The sequence below is a fragment of the Chiloscyllium plagiosum genome, unplaced genomic scaffold (genome assembly GCF_037043375.1).
Source record: "Chiloscyllium plagiosum isolate Xiang-an unplaced genomic scaffold, Cpla_swu_hap1 HiC_scaffold_38, whole genome shotgun sequence".
Lineage (NCBI taxonomy): Eukaryota > Metazoa > Chordata > Chondrichthyes > Orectolobiformes > Hemiscylliidae > Chiloscyllium > Chiloscyllium plagiosum.
Window position 1 is genome coordinate 62,070,352 of NW_028270176.1, and position 8,631 is coordinate 62,078,982.

At 45.7% G+C, this 8,631-nt stretch overlaps 3 non-coding genes across 3 annotated transcripts; all 3 read right to left on the reverse strand.

Annotated features, from left to right (window-relative positions):
- Nucleotides 1-3,743: 3,743 nt before the first annotated feature.
- trnal-caa (transfer RNA leucine (anticodon CAA)) lies at nucleotides 3,744-3,816 on the reverse strand. Its single transcript has one exon. It is a non-coding gene; the product is annotated as a tRNA-Leu (tRNA).
- Nucleotides 3,817-5,356: 1,540 nt separating this feature from the next.
- On the reverse strand, nucleotides 5,357-5,438 carry trnal-uag (transfer RNA leucine (anticodon UAG)). The gene has a single exon. It is a non-coding gene; the product is annotated as a tRNA-Leu (tRNA).
- A 2,844-nt stretch (nucleotides 5,439-8,282) lies between these two features.
- Nucleotides 8,283-8,364, reverse strand: trnal-uag (transfer RNA leucine (anticodon UAG)). The gene has a single exon. It is a non-coding gene; the product is annotated as a tRNA-Leu (tRNA).
- Between the last annotated feature and the right edge of the window lie 267 nt (nucleotides 8,365-8,631).

An 8,631-nucleotide genomic window follows, 5' to 3' on the forward strand; every position in this document is an offset into this window, starting at 1 on the left:
CGCTGTCAACAAAAGGTGGCCACTGCAGCTCCCTGCACAGCCCTGGGACACAGCTTACAGAAACTCCCCCCTCATGAACGGCGCTTCCCGTGTGAAAATTTTACATTTAATACGGTTACGGCTGCAATCCAACCCCTGTCCCCAAGACAGCTTCTAAGCTGCAGGATTTTGTGATGAGAACAGTGTTATGACGTTGAAGGTGTGCCCTCCACCTTTAAATGAGAGTGAATGCTGTTCAGAACTGACAGCTGACAAATACCTGTGATGACCAGCTAGCAGTCTCAGCGTGCACTGGAAAATTGGAAAGATGTAACATTTGGCTGTGAAACAAGTCGGAGTTGGTTTCTAATTAGGAAACAATTCCTATTTTACCAATCAGTTTAAATTATGTCTCAAAATACTAAAATCCAATCGCGTTTCAATTTGGTGTTTAGCAACACTGCAGAACCGAGGACTTCCATAATGTTGCCTCCACTGACCATTCTCCATGAAACATGCACAGGTCCTCAGCTGAGGAATTTTGTGGGGAACCTTAGCTCCTTGGCTTTGAACCGGGCAGTCTGCCCAAGGAAAGTAAATGTGGTACTGCTTTTAGTGGAAGGATCAGAGCACGGTAACTCAACTCTGAAATAGAATGGTTACCTGCGTTGCACACATCTGTGCATATTCAGAACCAGTTGGAGAAAACCGAAACAATGTTTCACCCAGTAATGAAACAGGATTGCATTATTTTTCACCACTCGAGCATGTATGAGCGAGAAAATTCAAAGTCACGTTTGCTGATATGAACAGCAAGTTAGAAAGCTCTGCTCATGTCAGTCTGAAAGGCTGCCATCGGGAATAAGGCTATTCGTGCCGGATTTTGACGCGGGGCGCTTATGAATATGAGGTGACTCCAACACCCACTACACGACAGAAAGCATTCCCGCAAGTAACTGGTCTTCAGAGTCGTAAAAGCAGTACCACATTTACAGCCGTTTCATCTTTATGTTTCCAGGAGCTGGTTGTTCTCCAGCGTAACTGGCATGATTGAAAAATTAAGAAAATCACGTGAAATTGCTCACAAAGTATAATTGTCAGGGGCGCACAGTTTGGAATGTAGGGCTAGTCTGAAAATGCCGGGACAACTTTCCTTTCATCGTCAGGCATAACCTTAAGGAAGGTTTGTCAACGGAATACTTACGTTTTTGCTTTCGGCAATATACGGTGAGGTGAAAACTGGAGAGCATCGGTTTAAGGTGAAATTGGTAAAATATAAAAAAGGATTAGAGGCACCTTTCCCACACAGAAGGCTGTGCGTGTATGGAATCAGCTACCAGATGAAGTGGAGGAGGCGAGGACACTCAGAAGATTTCAAAGGCAATTGGATGAATTTCTGGATACGAAGGGTTTAGTGGGATAGGGGCTAAATGCTGAGAATTTTTTTAAAATGCACTTTCAGAGATTTCGAAGCATTAATGCTGTTCTGGGGACAGTCCGAGGGCAATCAGCCATAAACGACTCCAAGATCCTTCAGCAGAGCAATTCCATATTATGCTCCCAACATATATTGGAATCTTAGTGCACTGTCACCTCCCGAAAAACTCTGAAATGAGGGAAAACAAAGAACCGAATATGAATGGGCCATGAAAAGTGAATATTCCCAAACACAGTCTCGTTTAGATTAGTTAGCCCATCCGATCAGCAGTGCCTGCTGCCCATGTCTCCAGGACAGAAGTGAAGGATATGAGAGAAATGTAAGACCATATGACATCACAATTAACCGGAATTATTTACCCTTTCGCCAGAACACCAAATAACGAGAAGTAAAGTCACTGCAGGATTTTGTTTCACACCAGCGATGAAATATCAATCTCCGTTCGGTTTCAGCAAAAACAGTGAACAACACAACTTGGCCGGAATATGAAGCAGTAGTGGAACCGCATGAGGCCCGGGCTTTTCGTGTGGGAGGCGAATGAGAACACGACAGCGTGGACACTGGCAGGTTGGAGAGGGTGCACTCTCCCACATCAGAGATACATTTCCAATAAGCAAAGTTAGCTGGTCGTGTTGGAATTTAAACACTGAACATCAACACGCTGCAGTAAAATAGGCAAAGCACACAAATGGTGGGATTGAAACACACGCCTCGTTCGAGATTCGAGCCACAACACAGCGCCTCCGACCACTTGGCCACAAGACCAGCCGCCGCAGTCGCACATTTTCTTACACTTTCAATGATGCGCCTGCAAAACAACAGAATCAAAGTCCCAGGGAAAGAGTTCCCCCAATCCCTGTCCTGCTCGCCCTGCTGCTTGGATCTGCCCAGCTACAATATCCGTTTTGCAGCAGATAATGATAACCCTTCAATCCACACAAAAACCAATGGGAAGCTGATCCTACTTTTTGAGACTCGTTTCAGCCACAAATGTGATGTCTGTATGAGAGAATTATGATTCGATTATGATTCAACAAAGAAACCATGAGCTGCCTGACATTACTGGAAATGCGATTCTTGCCTGGAAAATAATTTCTCCCATTGCTGCAAGATAAAGGTTCGTTTACGCGGAACATGAACCATACCGGACTACAGGGAAAATGCACAAAGCTGAGCAGGCCGTGTTCCACATCATACCGTGCAGCATACTTACGGTTTCGACATCTGTTATGCAGATTTAACGTCCCAAAGAATATTCTCGACCTGAAAAGTGGAGGCAGCATTCCAATCCGAGAAGGAAAGATCACTGCAGAGATGTTCACTCCTGGACATGAGTTGGAAACCTGTGTGGAAATCGACGAGAAGCGACTCAAAACATTTTGCTAAATGCCATGGTGCTTTTTAGAAATGCAGTTTCTGTTCACCTCAATCTAAAAGGCAGTTTCTGAACATAGTCACAGAAGGCAAAAGGTAATTAGCTCACCCCACCCCTTTCTCCGGAAGTGGTGCTAACTGCCCTTGAGTGCTTTTTGTTCTCGATGTGAAGAGCTCTCACGCCTGAGTCACCTTCACGTCTCGCTGCTGAGTGAATCACAAAGAAGGACTTTCACCAGAGCTGCAACTGCCTCACTTCCCCACTCGCCCTCCCCGTGTACATTTTCCTGCTCGTCAGTGATTTAAAGAAAACCAAATGGATGCGATGTCATTCTGTAGCCTCTCTGTCGATTCCTCCGTTTCAGTTCCAACATGACTTAGATCTCGGGGCGCACCTTAATACGAGCGACGCTATGAAATCACAGGTCCAGCGGTTCCTCTGAGAGTGTAATTTCTTTCATTGCTGTTGCTGGTTGAATGAGCCACTAACGTGCGACTTGCTCCAAACATGATTCAGGACCTCTGGTGCCAATTCTCGCACGTTGAATAACGACAGACAGCTTCCAAATGAGGGCTTTCAGAGACGACTTTGGGCTACATTTGACAGACAGACAAGTTCAGGAATTCGTGGTGCGCTGTGACACCAGCGCATCAGTTTCTTCCCTGTCTTTGAACCGGGCCGCCTGCGCAAGGAATGCAAATGCGGTACTGCTTTTCGGGGAAGGATCAGAAAGTGGAAACTACACTCTCAAACAGAATGGCATATGATCAGAACCAGGTTGGAGAAAAACTTTACAATGCTTTGCACAGTAATTAAATGGAATTGCATTACATTACATTTCACTACGAGAGCAGATGTTCAAGCAAATTCGAAGGCAGGTTTGCAGATGGGAAAGCAAGCAAGAAAACTCAGTTCTTGTCCATGGAAAAGGCAGCAGCTGAAGAACAAAGCAGTTTCTGCCCAGTTTTGAACTGGGGACCTTTCGCGTTTGAAGCGAACGTGATGACCACTACACTACAGAAACAAGCTGCAGGCGCGCGTCCTGCAGCTCAGTGGCATCCAGCACTGAAAGTTGAAGCCATTCCACGTTTCACCTTTCTGTTTCCAATGTCTCGTTGTTGTCCAGCGGAATTGACATCTTCAAAACGTAAAAAAAAGACATGTGAAATTGATGACAAAATATAGACAAAGATGTCGTCAATGTTTGTACCGTAGGGCGAGTTGGAATAGTTTGGGACGACTTTTCCTGCAGCGGAACGGCTGCGACATGATCTGATGGAACGGTTGTAAACTGAGTATTTATGTGTTTTACCCAAGTTGGGGTGAGTTGAAATCTCGAGAGCATAGGTTTAAGGTGAGTGGGCTAAAATTGACAAAGGACCTGAGGCACATTTCCCACACAGAAGGTTGTGCGTGTTTGGAATGATCTACCAGAGGAAGTGGAGGAGGCTATTACTCTCAGAAAATTGCAAAAGTAATTGGATGAGTTTCTGGATAGGATGGGTTTAAAGGGATAGGGGCCAAATGCTGGGAAACGGGTCTTGTTTAATTTTGGCTATATGGTGAGCATAGAGGAGATACACCGAAGTATCTGTTTCCACGCGGTGTGCGCCAATAACATTGTGTTGCTTACACCGGCTGTAAAGGATTACTTTTTAGCGGAGTTTGCCGTCGCAGTCTGTGGCACAATCATTTAGTCTGTTCGACTGCTCACTGGAAAGGTGGTATTGTGAAACACTGCAGAAACGAACGACTTCCTTACTTTTGCTCCGACTGACCACACTCCGGGAAATTTTCCCAGATTCTCAGTTGAGGATTTTTGCAGCTGGAAGTTACCTCAGAAACCCTGTTAATTCGTAATGTATTGAGCGAATCGCAAAACAGAAAGCATTTAACACGGAACACAAACAAAACTGGCAAACCAAATGCATTTTCAGACACAGGGATGCATGAATGCTAAATGTGAGACAGGCCGGGGGCATGAGTCATAAAGTAATCTCACAACAAACAACAGGGCAATTCCAAACTACTCTTTCAAACATACTGCAGCCTGAGTGCACCACCACTTCCCAGACAATGCTGAAAAGAGAGAAAGAAAGAACACAATAAGAATGGGCCATAAAAAAGTGAATTTCACCAATCACAGACTGGATTAGATTACCTTTCCCTTCCGATGTCGCCAGGACGGAAATAAAGGAAATGGGAGAAATTCAAAAACATGTGACATCGCAATTCATTGGAACGATTTTTCCATTGGCCAGAAAACAAAATAACGACGAGTCGTGCCACCGCAGGACTTTGTTTCACAACAGCAATGAAATAACAGTCGCCATTCGGTTCCAGTAAACGCTCAACTTGTCTGGGACAGCAGAGCTGTTTGCGATTTTCCACGCGGGAGGCGAACACGATCATGACAGCACAGACACCGGAAAAGCCGGAACTTTCCCACACCACAGTTAATTGCCCGGGAAGCAAACCCATTTTTCTTCGGTTTTCAACAGAAATGCAGCAGGAGTCGAAACAGCATTGAAACAAGCTGCGTCGTTGAAAACGGTCAGCAGAAATGGCAGCGGTGGGATTCGAACCCACGCCTCTGTCGAGACAGGAGTCTAAATCCAGCGCCTTAGACCGCTCGGCCACACTACCAGCCAGCCGCGGCCCCCCATTTTCTTGCACTTCCAATTGTGCTCCTGCATAACAGCAGATGCAAAGCCATGTGAAAAGGGTTCCATGATCCCTCTCCGACTCGCACAGCTGCTGGGATGTGCCCGCCTACAATATCAATTTCGCAGCAGATAATGATAGCCCATCAATCCAGACAACTATCAATGGTAAGCTGAGTCTATCTTCTCAGAATCTTTTCAACTACAAATGTATCTGTGAGTGCGTGAGAACATACGATCGGTTATGATTTGGTCAAATTACCATGAGCTGCTTGACATTACTGCAATTTCGATTCTTGCTTTGTTAAATGATTTCACCCTTTGATCGAAACAGGACAACTTTCACGTTTACACGGAACATGAAACACACCGGACTACAGGGAAAATGCACAAAGCTGAGCAGGCCGTGTTCCACATCATACCGCGCAGCATCGTTTCAGTCACTGTTTTGCAGAATAAGAGTCCCAAAGAATGTTCTTCACCCTAAAACCGGAGGTAGCATTACAATCCGAGAACGACAGATCACATTGTGAGGATGCTCTGACCTCGGAGCCAGTTCGAGATGCCACTTTCCTTGCCTTTTTGCCTTAACCGTGCAATTCGCTGCAGAGATGTTCACACCTGGATATGAGCCACATGGATACCAACTGTGTCGACGAGATGCGACTCAATAAATTTTGCTAAATTCCACGGTGCTTATTAGAAATGCAGTTTCTGTTCACATCAATCTAAAAGGCAGTTTCTGAACATAGTAACAGAAGGCAAAAGGTAATTAGCTCACCCCACCCCCTTCTCCGGAAGAGGTGCTAACTGCCCTTGAGTGCTTTTTGTTCTCGATGTGAAGAGCTCTCACGCCTGAGTCACCTTCACGTATCTGGCTGCTGAGTGAATCACAAAGAAGGAATTTCACCAGAGCTGCAACTGCCTCACTTCCCCACTCGCCCTCCCTGTGTACATTTTCCTGCTCGTCAGTGATTTAAAGAAAACCAAATGGATGCGATGTCATTCTGTAGCCTCTCTGTCGATTCCTCCGTTTCAGTTCCAACATGACTTAGATCTCGGGGCGCACCTTAATACTAGCGACGCTATGAAATCACAGGTCCAGCGGTTCCTCTGAGAGTGTAATTTCTTTCATTGCTGTTGCTGGTTGAATGAGCCACTAACGTGCGACTTGCTCCAAACATGATTCAGGACCTCTGGTGCCAATTCTCGCACGTTGAATAACGACAGACAGCTTCCAAATGAGGGCTTTCAGAGACGACTTTGGGCTACATTTGACAGACAGACAAGTTCAGGAATTCGTGGTGCGCTGTGACACCAGCGCATCAGTTTCTTCCCTGTCTTTGAACCGGGCCGCCTGCGCAAGGAATGCAAATGCGGTACTGCTTTTCGTGGAAGGATCAGAAAGTGGAAACTACACTCTCAAACAGAATGGCATATGATCAGAACCAGGTTGGAGAAAAACTTTACAATGCTTTGCACAGTAATTAAATGGAATTGCATTACATTACATTTCACTACGAGAGCAGATTTGTTCAAGCAAATTCGAAGGCAGGTTTGCAGATGGGAAAGCAAGCAAGGAAACTCCGTTCTGGTCCATGTAAAATGCGGCAGTTGAAGAACAAAGCAGTTTCTGCCCACTTTCGAACTGGGGACCTTTCGCGCGTAAGGCGAACGTGATGACCACTACACTACAGAAACAAGGCGCAGTCGCCGCTGCTAAGGCTCAGTGGCATCCAGCACTGAAAGTTGAAGCCCTTTTTCCTTTCACCTTTCTGTTTCCAATAGCTCGTTGTTTCATGGGACTTGTTTAATTTTGGCGATGTGGTGAGCATGGACGAGATACACCGAAGTATCTGTTTCCACGCGGTGTGCGCCAATAACATTGTGTTGCTTACACCGACTGTAAAGGATTACTTTTTAGCGGAGTTTGCCGTCGCAGTCTGTGGCACAATCATTTAGTCTGTTCGACTGCTCACTGGAAAGGTGGTATTGTGAAACCCTGCAGAAACGAACGACTTCCTTACTTTTGCTCCGACTGACCATACTCCGGGAAATTTTCCCAGATTCTCAGTTGAGGATTTTTGCAGCTGGAAGTTACCTCAGAAACCCTGTTAATTCGTAATGTATTGAGCGAATCGCAAAACAGAAAGCATTTAACACGGAACACAAACAAAACTGGCAAACCAAATGCATTTTCAGACACAGGGATGCATGAATGCTAAATGTGAGACAGGCCGGGGGCATGAGTCATAAAGTAATCTCACAACAAACAACAGGGCAATTCCAAACTACTCTTTCAAACATACTGCAGCCTGAGTGCACCACCACTTCCCAGACAATGCTGAAAAGAGAGAAAGAAAGAACACAATAAGAATGGGCCATAAAAAAGTGAATTTCACCAATCACAGTCTCGATTACATTACCTTTCCCTTCCGATGTCGCCAGGACGGAAATAAAGGAAATGGGAGAAATTCAAAAACATGTGACATCGCAATTCATTGGAACGATTTTTCCATTGGCCAGAAAACAAAATAACGACGTGTCGTGCCACCGCAGGACTTTGTTTCACAACAGCAATGAAATAACAGTCGCCATTCGGTTCCAGTAAACGCACAACTTGCCTGGGACAGCAGAGCTGTTTGCGATTTTCCACGCGGGAGGCGAACACGATCATGACAGCAGACACCGGAAAAGCCGGAACTTTCCCACACCACAGTTAATTGCCCGGGAAGCAAACCCATTTTTCTTCGGTTTTCAACAGAAATGCAGCAGGAGTCGAAACAGCATTGAAACAAGCTGCGTCGTTGAAAACGGTCAGCAGAAATGGCAGCGGTGGGATTCGAACCCACGCCTCTGTCGAGACAGGAGTCTAAATCCAGCGCCTTAGACCGCTCGGCCACACTACCAGCCAGCCGCGGCTCCCCATTTTCTTGCACTTCCAATTGTGCTCCTGCATAACAGCAGATGCAAAGCCATGTGAAAAGGGTTCCATGATCCCTCTCCGACTCGCACAGCTGCTGGGATGTGCCCGCCTACAATATCAATTTCGCAGCAGATAATGATAGCCCATCAATCCAGACAACTATCAATGGTAAGCTGAGTCTATCTTCTCAGAATCTTTTCAACTACAAATGTATCTGTGAGTGCGTGAGAACATACGATCGGTTATGATT